The sequence below is a fragment of the Octopus sinensis genome, linkage group LG10, assembly GCF_006345805.1.
Source record: "Octopus sinensis linkage group LG10, ASM634580v1, whole genome shotgun sequence".
Lineage (NCBI taxonomy): Eukaryota > Metazoa > Mollusca > Cephalopoda > Octopoda > Octopodidae > Octopus > Octopus sinensis.
The window spans coordinates 73,127,106-73,144,848 of NC_043006.1; the positions used below are offsets into that span (position 1 = coordinate 73,127,106).

The 17,743-nt window shown below is 36.8% G+C and overlaps 1 protein-coding gene across 2 annotated transcripts in view; it reads right to left on the reverse strand.

Moving 5' to 3' along the window:
* Positions 1-17,243, reverse strand: part of LOC115216388 (location of vulva defective 1) — a 131,734-nt gene extending 114,491 nt beyond the window's left edge. For both annotated transcript variants that reach the window (XM_029785683.2, XM_029785682.2), the window contains exon 1: positions 17,085-17,243. The gene's annotated coding sequence lies outside the window, so the exon portion shown is untranslated. The remainder of the gene's footprint in view (positions 1-17,084) is intronic.
* Positions 17,244-17,743: the final 500 nt, after the last annotated feature.

Consider the following 17,743-nt stretch of genomic DNA (forward strand, 5'->3'; position numbering starts at 1 on the left):
CCAGATCAAGATTGGAGTCTGGTGCAGCCATCTGGTTCACCAGACCTCAGTCAAATCGTCCAACCCATGCTAGCATGGATAGCAGACGTTAAACAATGAATAATAATAAAATTAATATGAGAGGCACAGAGAAAATAGCAAAGTACCAGGGCCTAGCTACTAAATTACAGAGACTATGGGAAGTGTGGGTAGAATGTATCCTAGTAGTTATAGGTGCATTGGGAACTATTCCTAAGGATCTGAACAGGTGGATAGAGGAAATAGGCATAAAACCCAGTTTAGTACAGCCCCAGAAAACAGTGTTATTAGGGACAGCTAGAATACTTAGGAGGGTTCTTGGCATCTAAGACTACTTGTTGTAGCCCAATGTTAGGATTCTTTTCTTTATATGAAAATAATATCAAGAGCACTCAGAGAGCGCGAACCTCCAAGGCAACACCAACGTCCCCTCAACGATTAGTCAGAGACGATTTTTAAAATGAGAATATCTGAAATAAACTCAAATGCTTTCACAAATGAGAATACTGAAAATGAACCAAAATTCAAAAATTAAGTAAAAAAACAGGAAAAATAATCCAGAATCCTTGTCTGGTACAGGGATCGATTCCAAAATTTAATCAGTTTGTGCCAGTCAGGAAGCCAAACATTCTTGAATGTTTCATCCGAATCCATCCAGTAGTTCTTGAGATATCTTGTCCATGGACAAACAAACATGACTGAAAACAACACCTCCACCTTTGCTAAGGCAGAGGTAGTAATAATAATGGCTTCAAATTTTGCCACAATGCCAGCAAGTTTGAGGGAGTGGGGGTACTCAACTGGTACATCTTTTATCAACCCTGGAAGGATAAAAGGCAAAGTTAGCTTTGGCGGAATTTGCTCAGAATGTAAAAAGGGACAAAATGCCACTAAGCATTTTTCCTGGTGTGCTCACGATCCTGCCAGCTCCCTACCAATGAAAATAACCCTTTCTACAATAGGCACAAGGCTTGAAATTTTGGAGAAGGGGTTTAGCTGATTACATTGACCCCCAGTGCTGAAATGATGAAAGGCAAAGATGACTTCAGAACCAGTACTAGAGAGGTAAACATGTCCACAACAACACTAAAGGGACCACATGACCCTATGTCTCTGCTTGCTGACCAACTGCTTCATTGAGTGTGAGACGATAAAGATGGAAGCATGAATGATAGTGATAAGAGAGATGAGTGATAGGGGTACTCAATATTCTGAAATAGGTAGATATGATTGAGGCAATGTGACCAAGGAGACTGCAATGTTATTCAGAAGATAGAATGATGGTAGAGCTCCAGGGTGCGAGGGAGAAGTGGAGCAAGAGTATGATGGCAGGCAGTGCAGAAAGGGAGGGTGAAGATACGAGTGAACTGGGTACAATTGGTCCATTGTAGTCTACTATACACAGGATTCAAGATGGGCTAGAGAGGTCGAGTGATGAGGGTGGTGCCAAGAGGAATACAAAGTAATCGGGTCTGGTGTCATTGCAATAAATGAATCTTTTATTTTCATATGTGATGGGAGGTGGTGGTCACTATAACTTTTGAGCAGTTGACACAAGGTCACTGAAGAAGATATTTTGAAAAGAACCCTTTGTAAACATTTGAAAACCTACTGTCTGAGAATTCATTTGATTTTGGAAGGATTTGGTAATAGAACTAAACTGATCATTTATTTTTTACTTGTTTCAGTAAAAAATAAATGAGGCCATGCTAGGGCACTGCTTTGAAGAAGTTTTAGCTGACTGAATTGACCCCAGTACTTTTTTTATATTTTAAAGTCTGGTACTTATTCTATTGGTCTTTTTTGCTCAACTGCTAAGTTATGGGGACATAAATATACCAACACCAGTTGTCAAGCAGTAGTGGGAGACACACACACACACAATGGGCTTCTTTCAGTTTCTGTCTGCTAAATCCACTCACAAGGCTTTATTCAGCCTAAGGATATAAGTAGAAGACAACAGCCCAAGATGTCACACAGTGGAACTGAACCCAGAACCATGTGGTTGAGAAGTAAACTTCTTACCACACAAATACACCTTTATTTCATCTAGTTTCAGCTCACGAGCTGTGGCCATGCTGGGGCACCGCCATTTCGTATTGCTACATGATTTTACTTCACAAATTTAATTTTCTTTTCTTTTTCTGTTTAGCTCCATGTCAGCCCTGATTGATAAGATCTATGACCAAAGGTGTGTCATTAGTGGGATACAATATCTTCATTGGGATCTCCAGCCCACAAAGATCAAGTTTCACAGATGTAGAAAAGAATTCAATGGACTTGGACTGAAACATTGATATTTTTGCCTTCCGTCTTACCCCTTTTCTGTGTGTTAGGTGTCAACCGCACAAAGACAGTATGGAGTTCACTAACATACACCTATTTGCCATACTATAATTAACTGGTTAGCAGGAAGGATGACGTCACAGGCTGATTCATCTACTTCTTGTAGCATTAATTAACTCATATTTGTTCCTCTGGTTTTGGTGCATTGACTTTCATGCCATCTTCCCTCGAAGCATTCACAGACTGTGCCATCCCCTCTACATTAGCTAATGTCCTGCTATTTCTGGCAAGTGATTGCATGCAAGTATCCTTTGTTGGTTTGCATACCTTATTGATAGATATACAGGGTGTCTATAAATTATCTGTACAACTAACACAATTTATTGCATCTATTTACAGCATGCAACCAATGGAGCCCCCTGGAAGAGTTCTGAAGTTTCTAATAATGTTTGTCTATGTTTTCCAATAAACTCTGCTGAGCTATCCTTATTTTTCACTTTTTCATAAATTTTCCAAATTGTAAAGGTAATTTATGGACACCCTATGTGTGTGTGTGTGTACATATATGTGTGTGTATATATATATATATATATATATCATCATCATCATCATCATCATTTAGCGTCCGTTTTCCATGCTAGCATGGGTTGGACGGTTCAACTGGGGTCTGGAGAGCCCGAAGGCTGTACCAGGCCAGTCAGATCTGGCAGTGTTTCTACAGCTGGATGCCCTTCCTAACGCCAACCACTCCGAGAGTGTAGTGGGTGATTTTATGTGCCACCGACACAGGTGCCAGACGAGGCTGGCGAACGGCCACGCTCGGATGGTGTTTTTATGTGCCACCGACACAGGTGCCAGACGAGGCTGGCAGACGGCCACGCTCGGATGGTGTTTTTATGTGCCACCGACACAGGTGCCAGATGAGGCTGGCGGACGGCCACGATCGGATGGTGTTTGTTACGTCCCCAAAGCACGGAGGCCAGTCTATGCGGTACTGGCTACGGCCACGTTCGGATGATTTTCTTGTGTGCCACTGGCACTGGTACCACAAAGATACAAATTCCATTGATGTTCATCTATTTTGATTTGTTTTGATTTGATTTTCACTTGCCTCAACAGGTCTTCACAAGTGTCACAAGAAGGAAGGTATGCACAGGTGGACTGACTACGTCCCAGGTAGGGGCCACGAGTTATGGCCTGACTAGTCTTGCCGGGTCTTCGGATGGTGTTTTTATGTGCCACCGACACAGGTGCCAGATGAGGCTGGCGAACGGCCACGATCGGATGGTGTTTGTTATGTGCCCACGTCACAGAGGCCAGTCGATGCGGTACTGGCTACGACCACGTTCGGATGGTTTTCTTGTGTGCCAACGGTACTGGTACCACAAAGATACAAATTCCATTGATGTTCATCTATTTTGATTTGGTTTGATTTGATTTGATTTGATTTTCACTTGCCTCAACAGGTCTACACAAGTGTCACACACTTGCCTCAACAGGTCTTCACAAGTGTCATAAGTAGGTGTCACACACTTGCCTCAACAGGTCTTCACAAGTGTCATAAGTAGGAGGTATGCACAGGTGGACTGACTATGTCGCCGGGTCTTCGGATGGTGTTTTTATGTGCCACCGACACAGGTGCCAGATGAGGCTGGCGAACGGCCACGATCAGATGGTGTTTGTTGTGCCCACAGCACGGAGGCCAGTCGATGCGGTACTGGCTACGGCCACGTTCGGATGGTTTTCTTGTGTGCCACCGGTACTGGAACCACAAAGATACAAATTCCATTGATGTTCATCTATTTTGATTTGGTTTGATTTTCACTTGCCTCAACAGGTCTTATATATATATATATATATAATGGGACAAGAACGCAAAACATCTGGACAACTAGGTGATACAAAAAGGGACAACAAAACATCCAGATAGATGATACAAAAAAAACAAGGACAGGTCATTCGAAGCTTTCTATCCTCAGTCAAGAACTAGATCATCTTCGCAATTCCGGGTCTATAACTTTGAAAAATTCTTAGATTAAAAATGATGTTAGATGGTTGTTTATGTATTATAGAACTAAAAGTAGACGGAGGTGAGTTGGTATCAAAAGTGCTATACAAATTAAAATATCTCTAAGAGCCTTGAGAAACATAAATAGCACTTTGCTTGATGAAACATAATTTTACTCCTGGATGAAGCAGCTCAACTTTTCTTGCATCTGTTCCTAACTTTCAAGTTAGAGGTGCCAAATATATAATTTGAAACTGACTTATTGGAAGTCCACCTGAAGATTGTCGATCAAGACAAGAAACAATTGTAGTGGCGGTTTTTTTGACTATTTATTAAAATTTTATGTATTGATTAAGTCTTTCCTTGTTTGTTTTGCAAAATAGTGGTTTTGTCTCTAATAATATTTTATATATATATATATATATATGCGATGGGCTTCTTTCTGTTTCTCTCTGCCAAATCATCTACTCACAAGGCTTTGGTCAGCCTGGGGCTAAAATATAAGACACTTGACAAAGATGCTATGCAGTGGGATTGAACCAAAAATCATGTAGTTGTAAAAACAAACTTCTCAATCACACCTGTTAATAACTTTGTTATGTAATGTATATCGATCCCATTTATATATATATATATATGTAATGTATATTGACCCCATATGTAATTTAATTGTTCATTTTGAATTGATAAAAGGTGGGTTTTTTTCTAATTTATATATATACTAGCAGTATCGCCCGGCGTTGCTTGGGTTTGTAAGGGAAATAACTATATAAGCATTTTTAGAAAGTTATAGCCAAAAAATAGCAAAAAAATGCATTAAAAATGGAAAAAAAGTGATGGTAAATTTTTTTTTTATCATTGACTCATCGTAGACATTTGTAGAGAGTTACTTCCCTTATATAATAGCGAAAAAATGCATTAAATTGGAAAAAGATGATGGTAACTTTTTAAATCGTAGACGCGCGCTAATACCCAGAAGGGCTCGATATGAATCACGACTATAAGATACCCGGTTTTGGTTAAACTGCACCGCAAAATGTGGGAGTAGTTAGGAATCTAAATCGTAGGAGACAGACACACAACCTTACTTTTATATATAAAGATATTATATTGTGTGAAATTTGATTTAGTATTTCTAAATTGAATTTTTTCCCTGTAAGTTAGGATTAATATTCCCTCAAATAATAATAATTATATATATGTGATGGGCTTCTTTCTGTTTCTCTCTGCCAAATCATCTACTCACAAGGCTTTGGTCAGCCTGGGGCTAAAATATAAGACACTTGACAAAGATGCTATGCAGTGGGATTGAACCAAAAATCATGTAGTTGTAAAAACAAACTTCTCAATCACACCTGTTAATAACTTTGTTATGTAATGTATACTGACCCCATTATTGATTTACCTTGGCCTACATTATGAATAGGGTTTTTTGGAACAATTGACCCTATTTGGTTCAAAAAATCTAGTTTATGCTTCAATCTGGTCAGCAAAACCAAACAGGACTGTCACCGCTGTTCTACATGAACTGAAGAACACACAATTGTCATGTATATATTAACCCAGAAATGCACAATGTAACATTTCACAACGGGGGGGGGTTTTGGACTTGAGACCTATGAATTGGTGGTCTGCAGAAATTAAGAACTATTAATTGTCTCATTCGATAGATGTATGCGTATGTATGTATGAATAATTGAGCTGGTTATTGTATTCGGAGTAAACATAACGAATGAAAACAGAATCAAAGTTTACGTAAACAACTGGATACAAAGAGAAGAATTCATTGGGAAAACAAAATATAATAAAAGGAGAGGACAGACATCTGTCTATATGATACTACACACACACACGCACACAATCAACAGCATCATTATACTGGGTTACATCTAAGTTTTGCAGACAACTGCTGTTTTCAACTGGCACAGATATCACTTGTGAGGGAAAAAAAAAAAGGTCATTAATTATGAATGAATATTATTACTGACAAAGGTGAAGAAGAAGATGACAGGGAAGAAGGAGGAGGTGACAGAGGAAGAGGAGAAGGAGGAATAAGGGGAGGTAAAGAATATTTAAATTGATGAAACAAAAAAAAAATATATATTTTTAAAGGTTTAGCAATCCATGAAATTTGATAGAACATATATTACAATAGTACCTAATAATAATAATAATGATGACATGGCAGTCATCTGACTGGATTTGTGCATACATGCCAAGAGGTTAGGGTGGTGGTAGTAGTGATATCAATGATGGTAGAGAGTAGTGGCAGAGAGTCAGGGGAAGAGGCGGGGTTCAAGCAAACACATTCTTAGAGAAAGAGAGAGACAAACAACTCAACAGTGTCATAATGTATTGGCTCCATCTGGTCGGTTCTGAGAAGAACAAAGAAGTCTACTATGATGTGTTGTGTACTATTAATATTATAATAAGAAAGTGCAGAGGTTTTATATATATATATACATACACACACATAAATAAATATATATAATTCATTATGCACTCTAAAAAGCACCTGTGCTGGTGTCGTGTGAAAACCATTAGTGCTGGTGCTATATAAAAAGCAGCCAGTACATTCTGTATAGTGGTTGGCATTAGGAAGGGCATCCAACCATAGAAACTGTGTCAAAACTGATGATTGGAGCTTGATGCAGCTCTTTGGCTCAACAGCTCATGTCAAACTGTCTAATCCATGCAAGCATGGAAAACAGATGTTAAATGATGATGATGATCATCATCATTATCATCGTTTAACGTCCGCTTTCCATGCTAGCATGGGTTGGACGATTTTGACTGAGGGCTGGCGAACCAGGTGGTTGCACCAGGCTCCAATCTTGATTTGGCAGCCTGGCATATATAATGAATCCCAGCCCCCCCAAAAAACAAAGAAAAAACACAAGAAAAAACAAAATGCGAGGATGTAGTACATGCGAAGAATAAACAGATGCTCAGGGAAGGAAAGAAAGGTAGTTTTACATTTTGAGCAAAGCTCTTCTTCAGAAACAGGAGACAGAAGATGGAGGGAAAAAAATGATCCACATGTGGTTGAGGGTATAGGGGTGTGGTTAAGAAGTGCTCTTTACAGCCATGTCAGGTTCAAGCCTTCTGTGAGGCACCTTAGGCAAGTGTCTTCTAATAATGCTTTGTGACTGGAATTAATCAATGGAAACTGAAGAATGGACAACTGTGAGTGTGTGTATGTGAGATCATAATTTTAATGTCCACTTTTTCGAATGCTTGCCTGGGTCAGACAGAGTTTACTGAGGCAGATTTTCTACAGCCAGATGTCCTTCATGTAATCAATCCTCAACTGTTTCCAAGCAAGGTGAAGCATTTCGTTGGGAAGTAAGATTTTTACCACACAGCCACGTCCGTTTACATATATCTATGTGTGTGTATGTACACAATATGCTTCTTTATGTTCCCCCACCCTCTACTAAATCTATTCACAAGGCTTTGGTTAGCCTGGTATTATAGTAGAAGACGTTTGCTCAAGTTGCCACACAGTTGTACTGAACTTGAAACCCTGTAGTTGGGAAGCACACTTTTTAACCAAAGAGTCATGCCTAGACCTGGCAAATGAGAAAACAAAAAAAAAAAAAAAAAAAAAAAAAAAAACTAGAGAAGTGAAAAAGAAATACTAGTCTACTTTTGAAGTTCAACAATCCTTTATAAACTATTCAACACTATTACTGAAAGAGTTGAATTACATGGGGCCATTATAAGAAGTTAAAATGGAATATCAATTAAATGTACTTCATAAAATCATAAAAATAATATGAAAAAGGCGCAAGTGTGACTGTGTGGTAAGTAGCTTGCTTGTGAACCACATGGTTCCGGGTTCATTCCCACTGCGTGGCACCTTGGGCAAGTGTCTTCTACTGTAGCCTCGGGCCAACCAAAGCCTTGTGAGTGGATTTGGTAGACGGAAACTGAAAGAAGCCCGTCGTATATATGAATATATATATGTATGTGTGTGTATATGTTTGTCCCCTCAACATCGCTTGACAACCGATGGCGGTGTGCTTACGTCCCCGTAACTTAGCGGTTCGGCAAAAGAGACCGATTGAATAAGTACTAGGCTTACAAAGACTAAGTCCTAGGGTTGATTTGCTCAACTAAAGGCAGTGCTTCGATAGAATAAGTACTACGCTTCCAAAGAATAAGTCCTTGGGTCGATTTGCTCGACTAAAGGCAGTGCTCCAGCATGGCCACAGTCAAATGACTGAAACAAGTAAAAGAGAGTATGGAACATAAGAGAGTGTGGGGATAGACGAAATCAAGAGTAAAACCTTTTGATACAAGTCCATCTGAGACTCCATCAGGTTCTATGCTACACAATTTGTTAATCTCAAATCTTTTTATCGTTTACTTGTTTCTGTCATTAGATTGTGGCCATGCTTAGGCACTGCCTTAAAGAATTTTTTATCAAATGAATTGACACTTATTACTTATTTATTCTTTCAAAGCATAGTACTTATTCTATCGCTATCTTTTGCTGAACTGCTAAGTTACAGGGATGTAAACACACCAATACCAGTTGTCAAGCGATGGTGGGGTACAAATACAGACACAAAAACATACTCATATGACATCTTTCAGCAAGCAAGAAAGTCACTTAGTGGTTTTTTTCCTCTTAGTTACTCACACTTATATATATACATACACACACACACGGCAGGCTTATGTAAGGCTTTGGTCGGTTTGAGGCTATAGTAGAAGTCACTTGCCAAGGTGCCCTGCAGTGAGACTGAACCCGGAATCATGGGGTTAGGAAGTAAACTTCTTACCACACAGCCATACCTGCGTCTCTCAAAGAGCAACTTATTTTTTTTAATTTACGCACAAGACGAGTAATTTTGAGGGGGTGAGGGTCGTTAGATGATTGCATGGACCTCAGGATTTGATAGGTACTTTCTTTCATTGTTCCCAACCCTCTGACAATTCTGGGATCTTTTCGGTTTGAACAGCAGTTTTTTCTAGCGGTGTCATATGAAATTGTCACCCATAATTATGACCCTAGTATCGATCTATTGCATTTCAATCTGTTTTAGGGTTAGAGGTGGGGGGAAGGGTATCTTTTTTTTCTTCAGAAATGTAAATAAACCCAATCTGTTTCTTAAACGAGGGACATATTCATACGGCACAGAATATTTTCACCTCAACAGACGTCATTGATTGGTTGAAATCGCAGAAATTGAAGAAAATAAACAACAAATATCTTACAAACTATAGAATTTTCTCAATAAAACCAAGAGAAAAAGATGTTTTATAAACACATTCTACTAGTATACGAAGTTTAAAAGTGTTTAATTACGTGAAAATTATTTTAAAAAACTGCCGGTCAAACCGAAAAGATCCCAATTCTGCTAATTTGCAACCTGAAACCAGCTAAATTATGGAAAATAAAAAAGTTTATTTATAAGACAGTATGATCATATCTGGAACGCTTTTTATCATGTGCCAGCTCAAACCATGACTGACCTGGGGCTTAACATCGGCAACAATAACGCCACAATTGTTGTTTAGTCTTAGGATAGACAACATTCAAGCAGACCCGTGCTGAAAGGCGTCCAGACATGACCAACCTATCGGGTTTTTTCTTGAGTTTTTTTTTTTTTTGTAGATATATCTCCGACTACATTCGTCATTGTTACTTATCTTTACTCAAATCAGAATGGTATAAATTAGAGAGAGAATTTGGCTGTTATTTCTAGCAGATAGTGTGGTTACGTAGAGGTTTAATTTGTTGGTTCCATACATGGAGAAGATAAAAGAGTCAACGAATTAAACCAATCTATATTACGCCTCCCGAATAAGCCATAATACAAAAAATTTGCCACACTCACACACACTCAAGATATTTCTAAATTCTGGAGGTTTCATGTCAGACTGAGAACAACAAAAGCAGTTAGGTAGACGGTTTGTTTCTATTATAAAACTTCGTGTCTTCAAGAACGTTAGCCTTTTCTTTCTTTTCTTTTTCTTTCCCACAACGCATTTAATATGTAAGGCGGCGGCGACGGTGGTAACAGAACTGAAAATTACCTAGCGCACAATACTATAAACATTGATTCATTCCTTATTTCTTACGGGACCTTATAACGGAAACACAAAACGTGTAATTAAGAAAGACTCATTTTGTTAGCAATGTTGGCACCTCTAACGGTTTATGGCCAATTCAATTTAAAACTACCGTAAATACATACACACATACACAAAACATATATAGAGCAAGGAAAAGAGAAGTTAATCGTTGTATAACTTAGAATGAAAGTCATCGTTTAAGTTTTTCTTTTTAACCAAGGGGTTGGGGAACTTTTTTAACTAATTACCCCAAAATATATTTATTAACGCTGACGTTACCGTCTTGATTTGAAAAGGGGGGGTCACAGATTCTTTGAGTTCAAAAGGTTTATTGATAGGACACGTTTTATTATATAATTTCACTTGAGTGGCTGTGTGCTAAGTAGCTTGCTTACAAACCACATGGTTCCGGGTTCAGTCCCACTGCGTGGCACCTTGGGCAAGTGTCTTCTACTATAGCCTCGGGCCGACCAAAGCCTTGTGAGTGGATTTGGTGGACGGAAACTGAAAGAAGCTCGTCGTATATATATATATATATGTATGTATGTGTATGCTTGTCCCCCCAACATCGCTTGACAACCGATGCTGGTGTGTTTACGTCCCCGTAACTTAGCGGTTCGGCAAAGCAGACCGATAGAATAAGTACTAGGCTTCCAAAGAATAAATCCTGGGGGTCGATTTGCTCGACTAAAGGCGGTGCTCCAGCACGGGCGCAGTCAAATGACTGAAACATGTAAAAGAGTAAAGAGTCTAATGAGTCCTCGTTAACTCCAAGAATTTCATTTCTACCCCACTTCGGGTAATTTATCAGGGTTCGCCGACCACTCTTTGCCATGTCCTATGTATCACATGTAATAAACAGGACATATTTCCTTGTGTCCGTCCATCATAGGATACAAATTTCCAATTTTTTTCCAACCACCAGAGTAATTTGGGACTTATGAATGGAAAGATTTATTTTAAGAATGTACGAAGCAAAGGCTTAACTAGAAGTCTGACAACATGCATGACGAACTTGTGAAAATGCTTTGAGCAGGCAGAAGCTTAATCAAAGAGTCAATTAGACTTAAGTACTCAATGACTAAAGGTTCAATCAAAAATACTGTTGAACCTTGTGTAACAATATTTTATTTAACTTTGGGGCAGCTTGTTGACAGACTCGTTGAAGTGTCGGATAAAATACTTGGCGTTTTCTCACTGTCTGCACTGTGTTCAAATCCTGTAGAGGTTACCTTTCATCTTTTCGGTGAAGGTGGGAGGGAGGCATTAAAAAAAAAAAGGCACCAATTTAGAGAGGTGTAAGAACGTCCACTTGATGCATTGCGGTATTTGATCCGGATCTTTTGCGTGCTGTGGCAGACTTAATCCCTCGCTCGGTTTAACACCACATAGCATCTTGTATGCTTTAAAGCGGAGTCCACTTTGCTGCAGAATTAGACCCCACCCCTTCTACCAGTCTCGCAAGCTCTAACGGGTCATGGGCATTGCCTTCTCTCTTGACATAAAAAGTTTACAATGAAGTCACATCACTTATCTCTTAATAGTGACATTTTGTAAATTTTAATTCACTTCCTCTCAGTTTCTCTGTGTATAAATAACGTGCCGTTATAATTTTACCTAAAGCCTTTACATTCTGAGTTCGATTCTCGCCAGAGTAGATAAAATAAAGTAACAGTCAAGTACAGGACTCGATAATACTAACACCAGTACTTACCTACTCTCAAAACTGCTGCAATGGTGCCCAAATTAGAAACAATTAATTTAAATAAAACTTGATATTTACTTGCTAGTCGACGTTGAGATGTTTAGATTATTACCCGTAGAAGACGACATGGTTAATTTATGTACGCTAACACCCAAATACATATAGGACTGTTACTTAAGCAACAGATGCACAAAACTTTAAATATTTTCTCATGGTACAACACCTTATAATATAATGTGAATTGGTTTTGTGGTCTGGCGTTGAAGATGTGATTATATTAATTTAAACTTATTTATGCAAGCAGGTTTTACTCAACGACATATGATTACAAGAAACTACACACAAAGTATTTCTTACCTGCTTAAACACCCCGATTTGTTTTAACGAGTGTGGTAGTGGTGATTAATATTAACGCTGTTTATAGATACACTGCGATTCGTTCAGCAGATCTTAATATGAACGAAAAATTATATTGTGTGACGATTTTAATGCATCGAAAAAGAAAGTTGAACGGCAAGTCTTGTTCTTAATTAGCATCCGACAAAAGTGAAGTCAACCCATTCACTGTGGGCATTCATTTTAAGCAAAATAATTGGTTTAAATGTAAAGTTCATTGATCAACCTTAAACACCCAGCCACTCGTGAAAATTGAAAGAAGTACAAAAATACATTAATAAAGCATTTAGCGCAGACCCCGAAAATGCGAAACCCTTGGCGTATGCTCTTCGTGCTGCTGGGTTAATAATCTAGCACTGTGTGTAATAAGAGTTAAGACACTAAAACTAATGATCATAATCATGTATTCCCTTTACAACATGCCCCAGCTTGAAATTGTAGGCAATTGGAGAGAAAGGGAACCGAATGAAATGGCTGCGAAGGAAATTTCAGAACCCCACTCAACGCGCAAACCAAGTTAGGTTGGAAAATAATATTTAATTAGTAATTAAAAACTTCTCAATAGGAAGCAGTAATTACCAGAAATGGTCTTTTTTTTCACTTTTCGACAAGTTCGAATTTTTTATGTAACTTTAATTATTTATTATTATTATTATTATTATTCACTCGAAGAAAGGGACGGTAATGGAATGATGTAATAAAAAATGTGTTATGTGTGTATTAATGTTATCATCGTGTAGACAGTAAAACCAGACAATAGTAAAATTAATATAAAGGTCAAATTAACGACTTTTCCGTTCAGCTCACGGGTTGGCCTGGTAGAATCTTACAATATTATATAAACTTAACGGTATATATATTTAATTTATACACCGCCGGATGGAGGGACGGACAGACGGAGTGTGAAAACATGGAATTTCGGAATATTTGTATTAAGAACAACGAAACACCAAATTAGATAACAGAAAAGAAAGCATTCAGCTCAACGCTTTCTTTCTCCCTTTCTCAGTGTCCAAGCTATTCGTATAATAAATTCGATTTCTTTCTCTCAAAACAGATTTGGATCGAAGGAATTCATTAAAAGAAAAAAAAGTTGGAAATTTTTTATAAGGAATTTTTCAAGTGAATACTTGTTGGGGCTCGTATGTTACCTACTGAAAATATTATATAACGAGAGAGAGAGAGAGAACACCTCGCAGAATCTGTTGCGACATCTCAGGCATTTCATGCAACAAAAAAAAACATGAAAAATAAAATAAATAAATATAGCAAAGCCATTTGTTTTCGTGTTCACTCCATACTTAATAATGCAACTGGTAGACCCAAACGGCAAGTAAGTTATTAAAATAATTATAAATAAAAGTAAATAACTGGAGTTAATTAACTCTTGCAATTTCCAAACACTAATTCTAGGCCGAACACAATCATAAATAAAGAAAATAACATTATAACGTAGTAACAGTGTGTATAACCTAATTATACAATACATAGACCCACGTGAATTCATTGGTGAGTATAAATATGTGTGAACAGAAGTTGAACTTATGGGGTGAGAATGCTGCAATTTATTTTGCAGGTCGAGCGACTATATAAAAGACACCTCATTTCATATCATTTTTAGGAAGTCAAAACTTCGTAAATCTTTATTCCCAAAGGGGACAGTAACGAGTAACATCGGAGAAACTATTTGTGGAACCCGAGTTTCATATGAATTACATACCACACTAGTTCGAGTACCGAGTACTCCCTTTCTTCAGCAGTATACACCAGGTTATACATACATACACACACCTTGGTGTGGGTGTGTGTGTATATAAATTTATGACGGAGAAAGAACGTCTAGTTAGGTAGCTGTGTAGTAAGGAGCTTGCTTCCAAACCACATGGTTCCGGGTTCAGTCCCACTGCGTGGCACCTTGAGTAAATGGCTTCTACTATAGATTCGGGCCGACCAAAGCCTTGTCAGTGGATTTGGTAGACGGAAACTGAAGGAAGCCCGTCGTGTGTATATATGTATATACACACACACATATATATATATATATGTATATACACATATATATATATATATGTATATACACATATATATATATATATGTATATACACACACACACATATATATGTATATACACACACACACATATATATATGTATATACACACACACATATATATATGTATATACACACACACAAATATATATATGTATATACACACACACATATATATATGTATATACACACACACATATATATATGTATATACACACACACATATATATATGTATATACACACACATATATATATGTATATACACACATATATATATGTGTGTATGTTTGTCCCTCCAACATCGCTTGACAACCGATGCTGGTGTGTTTACGTCCTCGTAACATAGCGGTTCGCGGACGAGGCTTACAAAGAATAAGTCCTGGAGGCAGTTAGTAAGACTAAAAAGCGGTGCTCCAACATGGTCGCAGTCAAATGACTGGAACAAGTAAAAGAGAATACAGCAAAAACCAACAATAAAAAAAAGTACCGAAACTTTAAAACTTATCACTAAAAGTTACAATACTGTATTGACAACAGGATCCATTATAATTATTATCAGAAATAAATAACAATTACTAACATGAACGTTTTCATCATCGCCATCATTAAAAAAATTATAACGTGCAGTATTTACAGGTCTAGAGTAAGAGTTTTTACATCTATGGGTTAAAAGAACCGGGAGATCTCCAAGAGATGCATTTCGATAACTTTTCACTTTATACTCTCCAGAGGACCCCCACCTGACGTGGGCCTAGGGGCCAACATCAGGTGGAGTCCCTAAAACCAATGCCTTAAGCCAAACACTACATACATGTACACGAACAGACAAAAAGAGCCTCTACATGGTCATTCGTCCTGCTAAAGCTAACAGCCAAATATTTTTCAAATCACACACCACTTTCTTAAAAAAAGGGAACATTGAAAATCTGATCTCGAAAATGCCTTCGATCCTAAGTCTGGTCGATCAGGATTGAGATGGGGTCAACAACAAATATAATATATATATATATACTACTAACAATATAGGATGAAGTCCCTTTCTATAGAATATCCTTCTTTAGCCCTTAATTATAAGATATATATATATGTATTGAGAGAGGTGCAGAAAAACAATTAGGTTTTATATATATAACCTAATCGTGTTTGTCTGCATCTGTGTGTATGTATGTATATATATATATACACACACACACACAATATATATATATATATATATATATATATATATATATACACAAAAAAAAACTAATTATATTTAGAGGATAAACACATACAATCATAGATATTTATTATATATACCGACAAGTAAATTTACTTTTACATAGAATTTTAAAAATACAGAAAACTAAGGAGAGAACGTTTTTGTTTTTTTAATTCGACAGTTAGAAAGGAGTAAGCATAAATAAAATCATGGTAAAATAATTAACAATTTTGATTCTCTCATGAATCATCGTTTTGAGTTTGATAAACTACTTTGGAACATAGATTTTTTAATGTGTGGGTTGTTTCTGGTTAACTGAACATCAAAAAAAAAGTTCGGTTATGGTAAATAAAGGAGAACAGCAGATAAAGTTTAAGATTCAAAGAAACCCAAATTACATGGCAATATTTGTATATAAACGTTTTGGTATATATATACAAACGGAGAAGGGATGAAGCTTTCAATACGCGTTTGTTTATTCGTTCGAAAATTATGATTCGCTCTGTAGCTTACAACTCAGTTTTTTTTTGTTATGTGTTATGAACGATACTTGTAATGACCAAAAAAAAAAAAAAAAACTTTTTGGTGGCTTGATAGCTAAATGATAGCACATACCAAGAAACTCTCAGTCGCAATGAACTGAATGAATCATCAGCTTGCAAGAAATAAATATACTTTCGTCTGTTAAACGAAAAAACGTGTGCGTGCGTAGTACACACACACACACACAGATATATGATATATATATATGGATACAGAGAGAATGTTAAAAGAATATATTAAGAAAGTTTGAGGAATAGAGTTAATGCACATTAAAGAAATTTGATGTTTGAAATTGCATCAAATTTTTATAACATCATATATAAAAAAATGGATAGAAAGATAGATAAATCAAACCAGCGATGTACATATCGGTACAACTGACGCATTAATATAACGTGTATGTCATGTAAACTAAGTTTGCATATATATATATATACTGGAAGGCTTGGAGATGATGTACAGGTATTTTATATTAGAAGAAATGAGGTACTCAGAAAATCGGATGGTTTATATTTACATGATTTATATGATGTATAAAAAATGTCATATACAAATAAATATAAACCATCTGATTTTCTGAGTACCTCATTTCTTCTAATATATATACATATATATATACATAAATATTAGAGGTCTGTTTACATACATATAGAAAGACAGAGCTCTAAATATTTGTTTTTAATATTCCCAATACAAATAACATTAAAATATAATTTCTTTTTGATTACAAAGAGACGAAGCAAAAAAAAAAGAAAAAAAATCAATAATAAACTTTTCTATCTACCGGACCTGCTGTGCTTTGCCAACGTGAATTTTAAATCAGCAGACTGCGAGGAGAATTAATCCATGTCAATTTGTCGAACATGTTTTAATTTACGCCGCTTGCTCGACGATCACCAACCAGCATCAGCCATGCTTAGGAGTTATATACAACCGGAAGTGCTGCTCATCATCCACCGCTGAGCATTAATTCAGCAGCGAATATATAACAGTTGAAATATAACTGTATTTATGTAATTATGTTTTTTTTTTTAATAGTAAATCTCGAAGGCCACAGGATCTTTTCCTTTTGAACGGCAGTTCGAAAAATTAAACTATGTTAAACATACAAATTACAATTTTCTCAAGAAAGCCAAGAGAGAAAAAAAATGTTTTATTTTGACACATTCTACCAGTATACGAAGTTTAAAAGTGTTTAGTTAACTAGAAATTGTGTTGAAAACTGCCGTTCAAAAGGAAAAGATCAGGCCACATATATACATATGCAATTATTTGTTCTTTTTGCGTTCTTCCAGTCTACAATTCCCTCCCACCACCAAAAAGAAAGTATTGTCTCACTTTCTCTCGGAAGTTTATACAATTCTTATAGCATACGAATTTTTTAATGAGCACATTTTTTTCTTAAAAGATCCAAAGTTGTTTAATCTCTAAACAAAAAAGTCTTCATC